This window comes from Prionailurus bengalensis, chromosome B4 (assembly GCF_016509475.1).
Source record: "Prionailurus bengalensis isolate Pbe53 chromosome B4, Fcat_Pben_1.1_paternal_pri, whole genome shotgun sequence".
Classification (NCBI taxonomy): Eukaryota; Metazoa; Chordata; class Mammalia; order Carnivora; family Felidae; genus Prionailurus; species Prionailurus bengalensis.
The window spans coordinates 100,657,004-100,676,672 of NC_057358.1; the positions used below are offsets into that span (position 1 = coordinate 100,657,004).

The window sequence follows — 19,669 nt, forward strand, 5'->3', positions numbered from 1 at the left end:
GATATACCAATTTTCAAATTACCTTTGAACTGACATGAACTTGATATCAACGCTTTTAATCAACATTTATATACCACGATGTAATTGTCTTTATTTCTAAGACCTTTAGTGATCCTTCTGGCTAATTTTCCCTTTCTGTGTCTGGAAAGGACCAGAGATCACTCAGCACATGGGTCTATCCTCATTTATGTCACCAGTTCTGCCCACTTTGATTCTGTACCTGAGAGCAGACACTTTTTTCTTTAAGCTTACAGTGTTCTTTATAGAGTTTATGGAGAATATAGGGTGGAATTTTCGATTCTGTGATGATTTTTATACAAACAAATGTGTGGAAGCACTAATCACATTTTTATGTACCCTAAAGGGTTAGATTGACTAATCAAATTGCATGTTTATTGTGTCCTCATGAAATTTGGACCTTTAAAACTAACATACAGTTTATCAACAGAATAAGCCTGTAAAACAGAGAGGTTGTAAGCATTACCCCTTCAGCTTTACAAAGATTTGAAACGGAGGCTTCCCAGGGACAATAATCAAATGACTTGTACAGTATGGTTTCTCCCAGCTAACCAGCCAGTGGATGGGTTTGTATGTCATTGTAGACTGGCCAATTTTGAAAACATACATTGTATCCTTTCCCACAGAATCACCCTTTATATATTTGAAGACACAATTTTGTTTTTGTTTTTCTTTTTTTTTAATCTTTATTTATTTTTGAGAGGGGGAGGGGCAGAGAAAGAGGGGGATAGAGGTTCTGAAGTGGGCTCTGTGCTGAGAGCAGCGAGCCTGATGCAGGGCTCAAACTCACAAACCATGAGATCATAACCTGAGCTGCTCAATCAGCTAAGCTATCCAGGCACCCCAGAAGACACAACTTTGTACTTCACTTTGATACAGGGCAGGGAATTGGTTTTACTCTCCTTCGCATATCTTGTTCTAACATAAGACCCAACTCCAAACTTTCGCTCACTAAATCTTGTTAAACTGAATTGAAACAAGGACTGTAAGAGCTGAGTGAACAGGTGAATTTAGTTCTGAAGGAGACAGAGTATACAGACATCCACAAGGGGCATTATATTACCTGGAGTTGTTAAAAATTTTAAATCAGGTTGCCAATTCATATTCTTTATTTTTATTGTTGATTATAGCATACATGGATCAATTTTGATTATATCTAAAGCCAAAATAATTCTCCAAATTGTTTTAGAATTCAATATTTATTACTATTAAATAATTAAAATATAATAATTATACTTTTCCATTTTTTCCTGCACTCATCATTAATGGTTATTACAGCATTGCTTATGAATCAAAGATGCCTTAGGTATTGTTTCTTGTTGAAAACATTTCTTTCAATCATTTGTTTCAACATTTGTAGAATTTGCAGTAGGAAAAGGCAACATGAAAACAATACTTACTAATTATCATCAGTTTCTATGGGAGAGGAAAGGGTTATTTTTATTTATGGCCAAGGGTAGCCACAAAACTAGGAAGGTTTTCTTTATCTACAACTATTCTTATATAAAAGGGTTACATATTTGAGTGATTGTTCAGTAAGTAATGGAAGTATACTATAGAAATAAAGGGTATATAATCTTCCTTAAATGCTAGATCCACAAAAGCTTGCTGTGTCTTCACTTTCTGAGTGAAAACTCTTTGTTCCAATGAGCAGAAAGAATAAAACAATATTTTTTGAAGGACTCTAGAGAAAATTCATTGTACTGGTCAGATGAATTGCATTCAAACAATGGATGTTGTGAGCATGTGAATCATTCCTTTCAACTCTTTAGTGCTAATTTTGCTATGATCTTTTCAAATACCTGTGATATTGTACTAGTCCACAGTCAATAACACTAGGACTCTTTTCTGCCTTAAAGGTAGGTAATAAAACTAGGATCTGATGGTCACTTAAAGACAGAAAAAGAAAGAGAGAAATGGACAGATGTATTTGGCCTTGGTCCCCATATTTTCCGGTTATTCCTTTAACCCATATCCTACTTAATACCTTTCTCATCAGGGACTGGTTTGGTGTAGTCCCAGACTGAGGCTCCAGAAAGAATTTATCTGAAAATCATTAATTGCTTGCATAATCTGGCCTAGGATGAGACTTCATCAGGACCTCTGAAAGGCTGGAATATTCCAGTCGTTCAACAAATATTTATTAAGCACCTACCATGTACCGGACACGGTACAACCTTAGGCAACAGGAACCTCTGTGTAGTGTACCTGTATAATTTTGGGCTACTTAGCATTTCTTCGTAGTTCTCAACACCATCATAATTTTGTTTTAGAGAGTTACCTCTCTCGCATGTGTGTAGTTTTGAAGGGCAGGACAATCCAGATTTGTACCTCTTCCTATGGAATTCAGTGGGGCTAGATGCTTTTGGTCCCCCCCCCCCCCCACCTTCTTGTTTGCCCAAGAGAACGCATTAAACCTCTGTTCAGCTAGTCGAATGTCTGTCCTGGCCTTGAATTTGAATTAATTGAATCAAACACAGAAGTGATCTTTGGCACTCACTCATGAGGACATAAATGTTTCTACTACAAAGCCATTGCAGAGATTTCTTTCCCAGCCCTCCAAACTCTCTTGTCCACAGTGGAAACTTATTCTGATCTGTCAATTCTGTGAGTATATTAATCCTACACTCATATTCTTCCAATACATTCGTATGTAGAAGTTGGGGAGAATTCACTTCAGCTAAGGGCCTTTACTGACGTATCCTAGCCCAGAGCTAATGACCACTCTGGTATCCCAAAAGTTCCAAGGACAAAGCATTGCTTTAGAGGGGTTCAAATGACTGACTACCCTGCTTGTATTCATACATGAGAACACCTAAATTGTACCATATCCTGGATAGTGAGGGCTCAGCATTTCATAGGATGTTTGACTGACACCAAGAACTTAGGCAAGTCTAGGCAACAAAGTTGTTTTCAATAAAGAAGATAACAAAGGGATAGGAGGTTCTATGTCCTAAACAACTATCAGCAGAGGGAAGAAGGCAGAGGTGAAGACATACCTTACAGGCCTGTGTGAAAGGAAAGAACAGCAAAGCCTAGTTCAGCCTCAGGATGAAAAGGACTGTGGGAAGTGAACACAGACATTGCAATGGTTTCCAGATGGGACAGAGAGAAAAAGGGAAAATGAAATTCCCACAAGTCGTGAGAGAGTTGTGTGGAAATATGAAGGAGACAACTGCCAAATTTGGGTAGTGACATGGTCAAGGCCTTGTCCCTGGGGAGTCCATGAGCCTATTAGCAATCATGCTTTCTTGGGAATGTTCACTTACACAGAGGCTCACCTTATCTGCCCACACACAGACACTCCGGGCCTTCCTTGTTTTAGGCCAGATCCTATAGGGATTGTAGAACAGGGTACTTCCGTGGCCTTACCTGCATGTGTGTGTGTGTGAGAGAGAGAGAGGTGGAAAGTGAAAGACGAAAATACAGACAGAGATAGAGACACACAGTGAGAATGAAAATGTGTATGAAGGAGAGATGGAGAGAGGTCAGAGTTCTAACTTCTCAGGACTTCATTCTTTTCCTTAAAGAGAAAACCTCCTCTGTAGTTCTTATGCAGTCTCTTCAAATCACCCCCTTTCTCTTGACCCCTCTTTGTTGCATACCTGCTTATTCTCCCTGCTCCTCCAAAGCAAGGCCCTGGTCCTCGAAATTTGCTTCTTCCTGTAGCAAATTTTGTTCCTGTCTCCTTACCTTTCCTTTACCTTTCTTGGGGGACTTCAACAGACTCAATACTTACTCATTTCTTCTGCCATGTAAGTAATTATCTTAATATTTTATTCAGTGAGAAAGCTATTCTAGAAATCTAATTTTCTTCCCAAGAATTGCAGAGCCAATTTGGGAGCTTCAAACATCTGTAATCCCAGGACAACGTTAGGGATTTAAAAAAAAAAAAAACTGAGACATATAAAAATTTCAAAACCATAAAGAACATTTCCAAGGTGAATGTCTTCTCATTCTAGATATTTTTATCTCTCCAGCACAGTTTCGCAGTAGCTTTTCCTTACCGTTCTTTTCAAAGCACTTCTTTGCAGTTACTGATTTTCAGCCTCGGTGTCTTTTCAAAGATGCTTTTCTGGGGACTGTTGATTTCAGGCCATTTCAACTGCATGAGTTATGCAAGTGTGAAAACTTTTTTAGTTCTAAAAAAAGATGCTCCAGCCTATTTTTTTGTACTCATAATAAAGGCAAAAGGATAAAGACTGAATTTGGGCATTGGTGGAAACTTTGCAAGGAAAGGAAGAGCTGAAAAAATTTGTATCCCAAATCAATATCACAGTCAAAGCTAGAACAGAGGACTGATGACAAATTAACACTCCAAGATATGCAAGGAACCACATTTTTATTATAGTTAAATTTACATTTTTATTAGCATCACCCTGGTTTTGCCTCTCAGATAATTTAAAAAAAACACACAAAAAGTTATATTGAGTATGAGTAAGAAGTTATATAAAGACCTAGAAAATACAATGTATGCAATGAACAAAATGAGTATTTATCAAGTTTTAAAAGTGGTTTTTTGGTCAATTAATATTAGTTCTCCAGTAAGCGCATTGCACTGTGGGACAGTGCCTTTGAGAAATTTAGAATAAGGGAAATTTAAAATTTAACTACAATCTCTGTAGAGATTTAAATACAGTGTCTCCTGTGTTTCTTGGTGTCTATGTGTATATACACACACATATTTAAATGAAAGCTTAAAACATACCTTATATATAAGACATACATATAAAACAAATATATACGAACCGTCGCTTAGGAACTTTCTAGGCATTATTGAATTCCCTGATATCTCTTAGAAACAAAATATCTGTTTCTAATAAGCTTATTTATATGAATGCCAAATGAAATAAAATGTCACAGGCAAGATGCAGAACTCATTGAGGAGTTTGTTGACTATTTTACCAGTGGTTTTTCCATGTCTGGTGTTGATTCTATTAATGAAGAACATGTGTCCTCTTACACTTAATGGTGGAAAACTTCATTATCAGAGGTAGAAATAGCACAAAGATGAACCTCTGGACATGGATTCCCTCTCCTTTGTTTATCAGCATAACCTAGTCTGGATTTCCTCTCTCATCTCCATAGTCACCATCACAAAAAGGGCAGTGACTGTCCCACCTTAGAATCATGGAGTTTTCTTACTTTTACAATCTAAGTTTCTCTATTAGGATCATTCAGCTGCAAGTAACACTTTTTAAACAAAAGAGACTTTAATTTTCCTACAGAGTGAGAAGTCTGGGAATAGTTGGTTCTAGATTTGGTAAAGAAGACCAAAATTCATATCAAGGAATAAGGAGTTAGTCCTGTCTTTCTTCTCTGTCATCCTCAACTTTATGTTTGGTTCTTAAACTACAAGATGGCTACTGAAAAAGCATCATGGCCTCTTGGCATGATGTTTGATTAGGAGCACGGGCTGGGGAAAAGAGCTCTTCTTGTTTCAGGAAGACACATTTCTCCCAGAGGTTCATTATTAGGCATTCCTTCATGACTCATTGGCAAGAATGAAATCACATATTCTGCCATTCCTACCCCCACAGCTGCACAGAATATTGGCGAAATAGCTGGCTAGCAAAGGAGAACAGGGTTTCTATGATTGGATTAGACAAACCAGAGTCATCTTCTGACGTTGAGCACATTGACACGCCCCCACCCTGCACCATTATGATTCCTTTGGCAAGGAAGAAGTGGGGAAGTCTGTTGAGCAATTATGTTTTGTCAGTTTCCCAGCTGTGATTTCCATGACATCTCCCTCTGTCTGATATGACTCAGCAATGGGAGTCTTTTGGATGTTCACCTTGGGTTCTAGCCCTCCTCTCAGGAAACCCCCTCATTATTGATTCAGAGAGAAAAACAGGTCTAACGCATCATTCCATAGCTCATCACATAATTCACAACTTCATATTTATGTGCTTTCTCAACTCATTTTTTTTAAACCTAAGAGGTCTAGTTTCAAAAATGTACCTTTATCTTTTTTTTGCCCGCAGCTATGGCTGCTTCTGTCTGGGTACAAAATAAAAGGGACAAAACGTCTGTGTGTCTGGTAACTTTTGGTTGTCTCCTCTAATTTCAGGACCCATAAGCCTCTGCCAGGAGATAGCTTGTGATGTAGGTCATCTATATTTTCTTGTTTCTACTTTTAAACACTCTGCTGGCTGTTCTACCTTTCCCATGAATGTTTAATATGTGTAATGATCCTGCCAGAATTGATTTTTCATTATAGAGGCCATTTTCCAAAGAGGTTTGTCACTATTTTTAAAATAGTATTTTAGCATGTTTATAAAAGACAGTTCTAAACTCAATTTTGTGCAACAGTTTTGTCACTGATAGAAAAAAGGATTTTTTAAAGGTATTTTACATTATTCATGTTACTGATAAGTTGGAAGGTTTGAAATTATCCATTTAGGTTTTAGTTACATTTTTAACAATTGATTCTTTAAATAATTGAAAATAGCTGGTAAGTTATTCATGTTCGAGGGTGTTATGTAATATTTACAAATCAGTGATTTCCCATCAACATAATACATTCCATCTAGTGACCAAGCCTGAATATTCTTGCCATCTAAAATGAAGAAAAATGTGGGTGGCTCAGTCAGGTGAGCGTCCGACTCTTGATTTCAGTTCAGGTCATGATGCCAGGATGGTGAGATGGAGCCCTGCATTGGGCTTTGTGCTGAGCATGGAACCTACTTGGGATTTTCTCTCTCTCTTCCTCTGCCCCTTTCACCTGATCGTGCTCTCTCTTGCTGTCTCTAAACAATTTTAAAAAATTATAAAATGAAAAATGAGATGTGAATGAGAATGAATGTCTTAGTTTTGAAATGGGTGTTTCTTTTACTATTTTATGTTAGAGCTTTCTTAATTGGATTTAATTGTTCTTTCTTCTCCCATTATTTATTCATCTTCAATTTGACTTTCATTGCTAAAAGAATGACTGGCTTTCATATTACATTGTCCCTATTGTCTTGATCACCTGAAATCAGGTATAGGTGTCACAGTTAGTTCTGAATAGGAAGATTCAAAAAGTGGCTGGTGTTGAAGAGAGAGATAGGACTAGAGAGGAAGATCCCAATTGCCCTCTCTGATAATTTATTATTTAAAAAAATTAAGGCTTTTTAAATATGGGGAGGCATCTTTACCCCCTATTTCTCCACATACCCACTCACCCTCCACATACAAAATTCGAAAGGACTTACAGAAAGAAAAGAAAGATAGCAGTTATGGTTTCTTGGACCCTAAATCTTACCTGCAGATTTTTACAATGAGATGGAGGAAAGAATAAGTCATTATTTCTTTCCTTCATGTTCTTCAGAGCCATGCATCCCAAGCTATCATAGAACTTAGCAAAATAGCTTGGATACTGATTGAAGAGGCAGACTCAGAGTCTAGAAATGCAAAATAACAGCCCATATGCCAAACCACATGCATTGTAAGGCTTGGTACTTCTGAGGGAAGATTTAAAAGGCGACAAAGAATTCCAAATTTGGAACCCACAGAGACATCTGGCATCTTAGAACTTTCCACTTTCCCTTGGCAGATATTTCAGCTAATTTTCCCACCTTGGTCAGAGTGTATAATTCTTTCTTAAGCTTATTTTAATTTTAACATATTCTCTCTATTCAACTGTTACTGTGAAATGGCCCTACTCTCAGGACCAGCCACTTAATTTTAGCACTTAAATCATTTAGCAATTTCTTAGAAGAACAAAAATAAGGGGGAAGAATTTAATTAACATAATGGGTACATCATCAACTTTTTTGTGACATTTATGTATATTTCCAACACTTGGTCATCAAACAGATGCATGTGGGAAAAAAAGGACAGATGAATTAAAATGTAGAAGAAAACACTGCATTCCAAATTGTGATTTTCATCATCAGTGTGCATGTGATGGCTCTTCAGCTTCAAGTAGATATTACCAAAACTATCCCAGGAGGTATCTTCATTATGTTGTTGCTTTTTACAGACCAGTCACTGGTAGCTGATCTGTGTCTAGTTGAAGAATTCATTGATTGGGTCCACATTTGCTCAATGTGGATAGTGGGATGGGAAGGAGATTTGAGATTAATGAGGTTTTGGGCCAGTTACTGTGCAGAATGTTCTAAGGGGTGGGGGGGGGGAGTTAAGATGGTAGAGAAGTAGGGGTACCCTAGGCTTTCCTTGTCCCTCAAACAGAGCTGGATTGAGGTCAGATTACTTGGAACACCCAGAGTGTCTGCAAAGTGGCAGAAGGATTTCGATAGTTGGAGGGAGACAGCATGGTAGGTGCGAGGTATGTGGAAGTGAATTGAGGGAGAGAAAAATTGCGGTGGCGCAGAGGGGAGAGAACACTTTTCATGGAGAGACAAAAGGGAGAGAAATAGAGAGAGATCAAGAGAGTGTGGCATTGGTTTTGCACAAGAGGAAGAATGTACTAAGGGGTGCATACAAGGATTATTGAGTAGCAGTGAGTACTTAGTTGAAATTCAATAGTATAAATATTGAGTACTGTCAACCATCCCTATTCAATGACAGTAACAGTAGCCTAGAATTCTGTTTGTTTTAGAGCTAAACAGGACCACCTAATTGAACTTTGCAGCTTACAGATGAGGAAACTGAGGCACAAAGAAGCTAAATGAGTGGCGTGGGTCTACAAAGCAAATGGCAGAGCAATTCTAATGCCTACACCAGATCTAAGGATAGTGTTTGTAGGGATTTCAAAGTATGAGTAACTTTAAAGTAATTGAATTTCAGAATTTTCCATGGATTCTCTCCCTCTCTATCTCTCTCTGTCTCTGTCTGTCTCTCTCTCTCTGTCTCCATCTCTGTCTCCCTCCACCCTTCTCCTGTCAAAGAGAACCTCTTGCTGGAATTTGATCTTGTCTTTGCGGAGCGATTTCTTGAACTCCTGTGTCAAGTCTTATCAGAAGCAAGAGAAAATGGCAAACATGGGAACATATGTATCATCAATACAGCTGACCAAAGATTTACAATTAATAGATGGTCTCTTTTGTTTTTAATATCTACATCTGTATTTATCATTCGATAAATTTAATTTTCTCATGTCCTAAATTCATTTTTAAAAGTTGCCACTTTCCTGAGAATCCTTTACGAAATGGTCTGAAGGGTAAGTAGTGCCACAACTCCCGTTGGACCCCTGCTTATCATTGGTACCACTTACATAGCTGCAATACCGTTGAATGTGTGCCCACTTCATACTTTTGTATCATGTGTCTAACCTGGTGGACATTAGGAACCGTCTAGTGTGGCTGACCCTTTGATCCCGTTTTCTAAAATGGGATATGCTCTAGGTTAAAGTACAAACAATGATGGGTAATCAATGCTACATTAAGATATGACTTAGAGATTCCCTTGTAATAACGCTTAATAATATAGAAGGATATTTTTTTAATGTTTATTTATTTCTGAGACAGAGAGAGACAGAGCATGAGTGGGGGAGGGGCAGAGACAGAGGGAGACACAGAATTCGAAGCAGGCTCCAGGCTCTGAGCTGTCAGCACAGAGCCCCATGCGGGGCTTGAACTCACAGACTGCGAGATCATGACCTGAGCCGAAGCTGGACGCTCAACCAACTGAGCCACCCAGGCGCCTGTGGAGGGATATTTTAAGTGTGAAAAATATTTCATAAAATAGATACCCCTAAAATATCCCTTTAGAATTACTAGTCATTATTTTTGGGTATTGAGATTATAATCATTTAGATATATTTTATATGTATATTTCAAAATTTCTACTAATGAGTCCCATTTTAAACAAGAAAAACATAAAATATTATTTTCATTAAAAGAATAGCCGGGGTACCTGGGTGGCTCCATCGGTTATGCATCTGACTCTTAGTTTCGGCTCAGGTCATGATCTCAGAGTTCATGGGTTCACAAAGCCCCTCGTCTGGCTCTGTGCTGACAGTGTAGAGCCTGCTTGGGATTCTCTCTGTGTATCCCTCTCTCTGCCCCTCCTCCTCTTGTGCTATTTCTGTCTCTCTCAAAATAGATAAATAAACTCTCAAAAAAAAGAAATAACCAGGTGAGTGTAAAAATTAAAGCATAAAAAAGGACATCTCTTTGCTCAAGGTAACAAATCATATGAAAATATATTGTGGCTTGGAGAATTTGGATGAATTTTAAAAAGAGTGGAGGTAAAAGTAACTATATTTTTCTGGTTGGTGTGACAGAGAATGTTGAGACGAGAATAACAACGTTCGCAAACAGAAAGTATCATTGGAATAATGTTAAGGGTGATAAGATTGAAACAATATTGTCTATAATAACAAAGTACCTAGTTTCTTACATGGAAACTCAGTTGATACTGTACTAGAAACACATGGGGAATATAAATAACCTGAAAATCAGATGTATGAATCAAATGGAGTAATAATACTTCATAGTTAGGAAGCATTCTCTTGTCTTCATTATCACTGTTTCTTCACATAGAATGGTGTACACAGAAAGTGCTTCTCTAGGTAGAATCCCACATGTTATAAGACAGCAGAGCAGTTATTTTGAATGTTCCTTTAATGAAAGAGGAAACGTGCTTGAAGAGAGCAGATGATCTGCTATGGCTGAAAAGGTCTTGATATCTTTTTCTAACCTTATGGTAAAAGTACCTGTTCTATATTTTTGTGCATAGGTTTGTATTTTGCCCTCTCTCATTCTCTTTTTGTTAACTAAAATGTTACCATTCTTTATATACGGCTGTTTCCAAATCCTACCTTACTATTCAAACTATTTTGATGAAAAAGAAGGGTGATATTTAAATTATTTGTCAACCGGAATGATGTGGGCAATAACTAATCAAATTGATTACTAGAATAGGTACCAATTCGTCAGGATGTTCTGCAAACAAATGCCATAGCCATGTAGGTATGTTTTAGCTAAATATCAACCTGCCACAGAAAACCCAACCCAAACAATGTTAAGGAATTCTGGGTGATTTTTTGACACACACATCTGGGCTGTCCAAATGTGGACTGTTTTTAGACACAACAGGATCCAGGAGCGCAAACAATGTTGTCTCTTTCTCTTTGTTCTTCTTTTCTCTGTATTAATTCCAGTTTTAGAAGGGCTCTTACCTTGTGGTGCAAGATCACTTATAATGGCTCCTATTTCCTTAGGAAAAATGAGTATCTCTGTTGGTTGTCTGGTAAAAGTCTTGGGACTAATTTTGAATTGACTCTGATGAGTGTCCATCTTGTGGCCAAGGGGCTGTGATACAGTAAGTACTGAGGATGGAATCTAACTCCATCCAAACCATCAGACTAACATTGGGGGAGGAGAGTTTTTGAAGGAAAACCAGGGCTGTACTCAAAAGAAGGGGGAAAATTAGTGACCAACTGTGGATGTCTACTCCACTCTGTTTCCTTTGAGCTCTCATAAAACTTTATTACTTTAAGTATTTTTCTAAATTATCAAAGAAATACACTCTCACTTAGAAAGCTGAAAGATAAAGTAAAATATAAGAACAAAGTAAAAAAAAATGACATGTTACTGAGTTAGAAATGAAGAAAAAAGTTGTAATGTCTGTAACAGCATAATTCATTGCAAATAGTGAAGTGCAGAAGAGTTAGCTTACTATGACTTAAAATCTGCCAAATTGATTTTATTCTACTCTCTAGTATCTTTAATGTTTTCCTGTGTAAACCAGATTATAGCCACAGTTTTTATTTTGGCATTATAAAATAAGACCGATAATAATAAGACCAAGAATTGTTTTTCATAGTGTTACTCGAACTTAGTGTTTTTATTTATTTATTTATTTATTTATTTATTTATTTATTTATAAATTTTTTTTTTATTTATTTTGGAAGAGAGACAGAGTGTAAGCAGGGGAGGGGCAGAGAGAGAGGGAGACACAGATTCCGAAGCAGGCTCCAAGCTCTGAGCTGTCAGCACAGAGCCCGATGTGGGGCTCCAACCCATGAACTGCAAGATCACAACCTGAACCAAAGTCAGACACTCAGTGGACTGAGCCACCCAGGCTCCCCTAGTGCTATTCTTTGATTAAAAAAAATTTTTTTTTAGTGTTTATTTATTTCTGAGACAGAGCATGAGTGGGGGAGGGGCAGAGAGAGAGGGAGACACAGAATCAGAAGCAGGCTCCAGGCTCTGAGCTATCAGCACAGAGCCCGATGCGGGGCTGGAACTCACAAACCATGAGATCATGGCCTGAGCTGAAGTCGGTCACTCAACCAACTGAGCCACCCAGGTGCCCCCCTAGTGTTATTTTTTAAATATAACATAGGATAAAGTATATAATTTGTATACTGAATTATCAAGTAAATATTAAGTTACATATATACATATACATATAAAATATTTATATATATACATATGTATACATATAAAATACACACACACACACACACATATATATATATATATACATATAAAATACACATACTACATACTTTAAATAATGTATATGTTATAAATGTGAAAGACAGGTAAGTTGCATCCAAAAAAGTTGGTTCCTAAAATTTCAAGGTCATTAAATCTTAGGAAATTGTAGTGCCACAATCATATATGTCTTTGAAAAAATACTTTGACCAGATAAACCTAATACTGATCCCTGTGCTAGCTCTGTTGGCCTAATACTTAACATTTTAAATTAGTGTTTTGGGGCGTTAACCCAAATGAGTGACCCTTTTTGGGATTCTTGAGTCAAAAAGTACAGCCATGACTGAACAAGAACTTTATCTTTGACAATCCGCTACAGCACTATCTAGTAGAAATGTAATGAAACTCACAAATATGCACCACATATGTCATTTAAAAGTTTCTATTACTCACATCAAAAACAAGTGAAATTAATTGTGAGAATATATTTTGTTTAACCTAGTGTGTCCAAAGTATTATCAACATGTAATCAATATAAAACATTTTAATGACATATTTCACATTCTCTTTTTCATGTTAATTTTTAAAAATCCAGTGTGGATTTTATACTTACAGCACATCTTAATTTGGACTAACTGCATTTCAAGTGCTCAATAGGCACATACGTTCACAGATCTACTAGGCAAGCGAGAGTTATTTAGTCAATAAGCCAAGATGATAATGATGATGATAATAATAAAAATCTGAATAGAGACCTGATTTCCTAGTGCATTCCTTGACAATTTTAGTCCTCAGCCTGACTACATAAAATTGGATCGACCATGTGAAATTGGACAAGATTATCTGCTGAGGTTGTGTAAGCAGGCTACAGGGAATTTTGGCTTTACTGTAAACTATTTTCATGTATGTTACTTATACTGAGTTTACACATAACTCATGTTTGTAAATTTCAGGTACCCAACATTGTTTAGCTAAACATCCTTACCCTTAATTCCAAAGCATAATGATTTAAAGTCAATACAGTCACTCACAACATACCCAGTAGCAGCAAGGGAAAGTTCAAGGTCTTGGAAGTACAACAGTAGGCTTCAAAGTGATTAGTAGGGTGTTGTTTTCCTGGTGTAATGGCATGTTATACACATTGTAATCAATAAAGGTACAGTTGGAGAAAGACTTCTGCATCTTGGCTTATTTTAAATGGCCTCTTTTAACACTTGTTTTATTTAGGTCATGAAAAAAGAATTTTAGTATAAACCAATACCCAAAAGTTGTGGCAAGAAATGAGCTTGGTTCTGAATCACTGCAAATCTGGGGAAGTATGGGGAAGATACAATAGACATATAAGTTGGTTTTATGTTTTTTAAGAAATAAATCTAAAGCTAGTTAGGTGGATCAATTACTTAAGCAAATTTATTGGGTTGCACTGTACATATATTAAATGGAAAGAGTAAGTGGGACAGGCCTATATTTTAAACTAATGCATAAAATCAATAGGTACCAAGTAACTCTTCAACCTGACTATATTTATAATGACTTCATGTTCCACAAAACTGTTCCTGTTCAACTGTTCCTGTTCCATTTTACCTCACTTTTGGCTTAATAAGCATATTCCATGTCTAAGATATATCTATTTCTATCTCAAAAATCAACAAACAATACCACTTAAACTTTGGGAAAAGTTTCCAAGCTAGATCCAGTGGTCATGAAATTTTCCCACATAAGGTAGAATTTGGAGCCAAGAAAAAAATATTTATGTTCAATGTCATTTTTTCTCCAAATTATCACCATGCTTGCTTACCAGGATCTGGTATGGATTTAGATTGTTATTCCTTAACTACAAGAGAGAGTACATTGATACCATTTCTGAACTGGGAAAGTCATATCGCAAGTGTTGAATGAGGTATATACATGTTAGCATATATTATGAGTACTGAATACTTGCCAGGGTACCTTGAGGAAAATATTTATGACAGAATTTAGGAATGCTGGATATTGTATTGACTCACATATATTAAATCTCAACAGAAATAGAGATTCTTTGTCTTATAATTTATGGCACTTTATTGTTTTTTTCATTGTGGAAAAATCTTTAAGAAAAAAAATGTAGTTAACAAAAAAAACCTTAAGTCCCACCTAGCAAAGTATACCCAAAAGGAAATTACAGTACAGGTAAGTTTTAAGTCAAATCCTCACCAATTCCTACGGTATTAGTAATGAGTCTCAATTTTCAAAACTCACTTATTTTTAAAAGCTTAAACTTAACCTAAAAGACTTTAAAGGAAAATAAACTAGAATGAACAAACATGAGAAATGTTTGTCTTTGAATGAGGGATCTAGCACCTTGAGTTGTCCAAAAAAGTATGTCTCCCCAATGTGTTCACGGCAATGTGGTGTAAAAGATCCATTCAATGTACTTAAAACCACTTTAACTCAGATAACATCACTCTGAAATACACAACCAAAATGTTACTTGAGAAAAGCTGAAAATAGTTTTAGTTTACTCATTATCACATGCTAGAAGAAAGTTTGCATGAGAAAACACTGCAAAGGTAATTTTTTAATCCAGATTTCACAAACTCATGGTGCAAAATGGGTCCCACAGCTTCTTCTAAGAGTAATAATTGCTTTTCACTGCTTGTTGTATGCCTGTGAAAATTTGATTGCAATAGTGCAAATGTTCCTACAAAACTAATCATATCCACCCATGCTGTTCTGGCCTCAATAGCCAGCCCCATAACAGCCACTCACAGACTGGCTCTCGAGGCCACTGTAAGTAGGCTGGGCTGACACTCCCATGCCTTGCATCACCTGGCTGCTATACGCCCCATTGCTGGCCCCAGGAGTGGAATTCAGGAAAAGGTCTATGTGCCTGTGTTGCATGTTGGCCTGGTCTTTGGACATAGCTGCCACAGCTTTTTCGTGAGTGGCAAACTCAACATCAGCTCCGCCGGTCACGCTTCCATCAGGTCCAGTCTCAATATACACTCTCACAGGGTTGAGCGGAGAGAAGTTGTAAGTGTCGTTCTCTGTGGGTGTGCATGGCAGCCCTCTCATGTGGACACTGTCCAGTGCTACTCCCGACAGCGAACTCCCTGTCTCCATACCTGTGGTCATCCGTGCCTGAGGGACAATAGCTGAGGTCTCTCCCAAACACATCAGTGGTAAGCTGTAGCCATCGCTGAGACCGCCGTTGTCCTCAGAGCCCCCATAGCCTGCATTATAATCACCAGACCTCATCCCCTCCGGGCCCACTTGCTTGATGATGCCAATACACCTCCTGGCTGTGCCAGGACGATCTTGGGGCCTTGGCCGCTGTATAGACATGAACTTCACAGACTTTGGACACTTCAGCATACCTGCACCTTATTCTCTCCTTATGCTTCCTTAGGGCCTTCTCAGCTAACTCCTGTGAGGCAAAACTACACAAAGGCTTCCCCTCTAATCTTGCCCCTGAGGTCCACAGGCAATGTGATCCTGCTTGGCATAATTTCCAACCCTGAGAACTGAACAATTTCTTTCTTGGTGCCTCCAAATGGGGGAGCTCGAAGCCGCACGAAGCCATCATTGGCAGTGTCAGCACCGTTTGGACCACGGGGCTTCAACACTCAGTCCATCTCGGTTCTGTGGTATGCTTTCCCTGTCTTTTTTAAGGGCCGTTTTTACATGGCCCTTACCACTCTCACCAAAAGCCTCACCACTCTGCCTGCCTTCTCTAGAGTAGATGAAATGAACACCTGCAGCCCCATCATGTATTGTGCAGTCAGAAAGGAAATTCTGCACATCCTCAACAGAGCAGGATCAGGGCAGGCCACGGAGCTTGACCACAAAGCCTTCACCTCCCTCGGGGCGCAGCCTCATGGACACTTGAGAGAACAGAGGTCAAATAAACTTGGATGCAGCTTTTTTGTGGCTTAAAGAACAACTCTAGGATAAGGGTGGGATGCCCACAGTTGGAGACACTTCTGGTAGGTGACAAATTGCTGAGGGGAGCAGGACTGGTCAAACAAGTGCAGTTTACAGTCAAAGAACCCTTAATTCCGCCTGACACTTGAAAACGCAGAGGGCTCCAGGAAAGTCCAGGTGCATCTCCTTCTGTTACTAGCCTGAAATGGAAACTCAACTGGCTGTAGGCAAAGGTTTCATAGGAGGGTTGAAACTGAGCTTTTAAGCTTGCAGCCCTCGGCCGCCAGGGGCGCATCTGAGCAATGTGTCTGTGGGAAGCACAGTGAATGAAGGTCTCAGGCACTGACAGGTGCAGGAGGAGCTCACTGAAATAGGCTGACAGCAGGCTTGTGGCACTTTCTGAATGAGAAGATGAAAAGCAAGAATCGTCATCAATTATGGAAAATTATCCCTCGGAAGTAAATATTCCCTCTTTCCAATTCTCTTCATTTTCTCCACCTGGAATTCCAATGATAAAGACTTTAACCAATTCTCTATGACTTTTAATCTCTCAAAAATATATTTTGGGGTGCCTGGGTGGCTCAGTTGGGTGAGCTTCCGACTTAGGCTCAGGTCATGATCTCACAGTTTGTGGGTTTGAGACCCGCATCGGGCTCTGTGCTGACGGCTCTGAGCCTGGAGCCTGCTTCAGATTCTGTGTCTCCCTCTCTCTCTTCCCCTCCCCTGCTCGCACTCTGTCTCTGTCTCTCAAAAATGAATAAACATAAAAAAAACTTTTAAAAAATGTGTATCTTAAATGTATATATTTTTAATTATAGAGAGAGGGAGAGAGCACTAGCAGGTGCGAGGGTTGGGGAGGAGGGAGGGGGAGGGGAGAGAGAGAGAGTGTGTGAGAGAGAGAAAATCCTAAGCAAGCTCTACCGCTGAGCATGGAGAGGCACCTCTGTCCTGTCTTTAATGAGTGCTGCATTCTGGATGATTTCATCAGATCCATCTTTCAGTCTACTAATTATTTATTATTTTAGCTCTGCTTAATCTACTGTGTAACCCATACAGTTTAAAAAGAAACATTTGTGGGGGCGCCTGGGTGGCGCAGTCGGTTAAGCATCTGACTTCAGCCAGGTCACGATCTCGCGGTCCGTGAGTTCGAGCCCCGCGTCGGGCTCTGGGCTGATGGCTCAGAGCCTGGAGCCCGTTTCCAATTCTGTGTCTCCCTCTCTCTCTACCCCTCCCCCGTTCATGCTCTGTCTCTCTCTGTCCCAAAAATAAATAAACGTTGGAAAAAAAAAAAAAAGAAACATTTGTGAAAGGGAGGCCTGGGTGGCTCAGTCCCTTAAGTCACCCACTCTTGGTTCCACCTCAGGTCATGATGTCACAGTTGGTGGGATCAGTCCCACATAGGGCTCTGTGCTGACAGTGCAGTGCCTGTTTGGGATTCTCTCTCTCTCTTTCCCTTCCCCGCTTGTGAACGCACGGTCTTTCTCTCAAAATAAATAAATAAACCTTATAAAAAATTTTAAAATAAACATTGATAAAGATCTTTGTATGCTGAGTTTTTTATATGGTATCTTGTTCTTTTGAAGAAAACATGAAATACGCATACATATGAGTGTAGAGCTTATTGATCATACTGACTATATTTTTCAGTGGGTTGCTTTCAGGTGCTATTTTTTCAATTTTTTATTCTTTTTTGTCTACTTTCTGTGTTTAGAAATTATATGTCCTCTGGCTAATCATTTAGTGGTTAACACACATTTAATTGTGGTAAAATGACATTACATTCATCATAATCATTTTAAAGTACAATTCAGTGGCATTAACTATATTCGCAATGCACAGCCAGCCCAAATTGCACACAATGTACAATTAGAACTATATATTTCCAAAATTTTTCATCACTCTAAATGGAAACTTGTACCCACTAAGCAGTCATTCCCAAGGTAGCTGGGTAGCTCATTCGGTTAAGTGTACAACTTCAGGTCAGGTCATGATCTCACAGTTCATGGGTTTGAACCCCGTGTGGGGTTCTGTGCTGACAGCTTAGAGCCTGGAGCCTACTTTGGATTCTGTGTCTCCATCTCTCCCTGTCCCTCTCCTGCCTGTGCTCTGTTTCTCTCTCAAAAATAAATGTTTTAAGAAATGTAACCAGTCGTTCCAAATTCCCCTCTCCCCCCAGCCCCTGGCAACCACAAATTAACTTTCTGTCTCTATGGATTAGCCTATTATGTACATTTCATGTAAATGGCATCATACAGTATGTGGTCCTTTGTATCTGGCTTGTTTCACTGCGTGTAAGGTTTTTCAGGTGCATCCATGTTGTAGCATGTATCAGTAACATATGCAATAATTATCTTTATGGCTGAATAATATTCTATTGAATGGATATCTCACATTTTGTTTATTCATTTATCTGGTGATAGACATTTGAGTTGTTTTTACCTTCTGGCTATCGTAAATAGAGCTACTATGAACATTCTTAACTTTTTGTTTGAACACCTATGTGTAATTCATTTGGGTGTATATCTATGAGGGAAAGTACTGGGTTATGTGGTAATTCCATGTTTACATTTTTGAGGAAGCACCAAATTGTTTTCCACAGCACTGTACAATTTTATATTTTTACCAGAAATGCATAAAGATTATAGTTTTTCTACATCCTTGCAAATACTTGTTATTTTCCTTTTTCTTTTCTTTTTTTTTTTTACTGCAAATAGTTTCTCAGTGTGCTTTTCATTTGCATTTTCTAAATGACTAATTCAATTAGCATGTTTTCATGTGTTTGTTGCCTATTTGGATATCTGGAGAAATGTCCATTTTTTTTTAAATTTTTTTTAACGTTTATTTTTGAGACAGAGAGAGACAGAGCATGAACGGGGGAGGGACAGAGAGAGAGGGAGACACAGAATCGGAAGCAGGCTCCAGGCTCTGAGCCATCAGCCCAGAGCCCGACGCGGGGCTCGAACTCACGGACCGCGAGATCGTGACCCGAGCTGAAGTCGGACGCTTAACCGACTGAGCCACCCAGGCGCCCCTGAAATGTCCATTTTTAAATTGGGTTTGTGTCTGCTGTTGAGTTGTAAGAGTTCTTTATATACTCTGGATACTAGACGCTTATCAGATACATGATTTGCAAATATTTTCTCCCAGTTTCTGGATGGTCTTTTCACCTTTAGAGTATCCTTTGATGGATGAAAGGGTTTTTTCAAATGTTTGAAGTTTATTTATTAATTTATTTTTTGAGAGAGAGAGAGAGAGAGAGAGAGAGAGAGAGATAGCACAAGTCGAGGAATGGCAGAGAGAGTGGAAGAGAGAGAATCCCAAACAGCCTCTCTGCTGTCTGCATGCAGAGCCTCACGGGGCTTGATATCATGAACTGTGAGATCATGACCTGAGCTGAAATCAGAGCCAGATGCTTA

At 38.6% G+C, this 19,669-nt stretch overlaps 1 pseudogene; it reads right to left on the reverse strand.

The window, feature by feature from the left end:
• Positions 1-14,545: 14,545 nt before the first annotated feature.
• On the reverse strand, positions 14,546-16,324 carry LOC122472226 (annotated as a pseudogene).
• Positions 16,325-19,669: the final 3,345 nt, after the last annotated feature.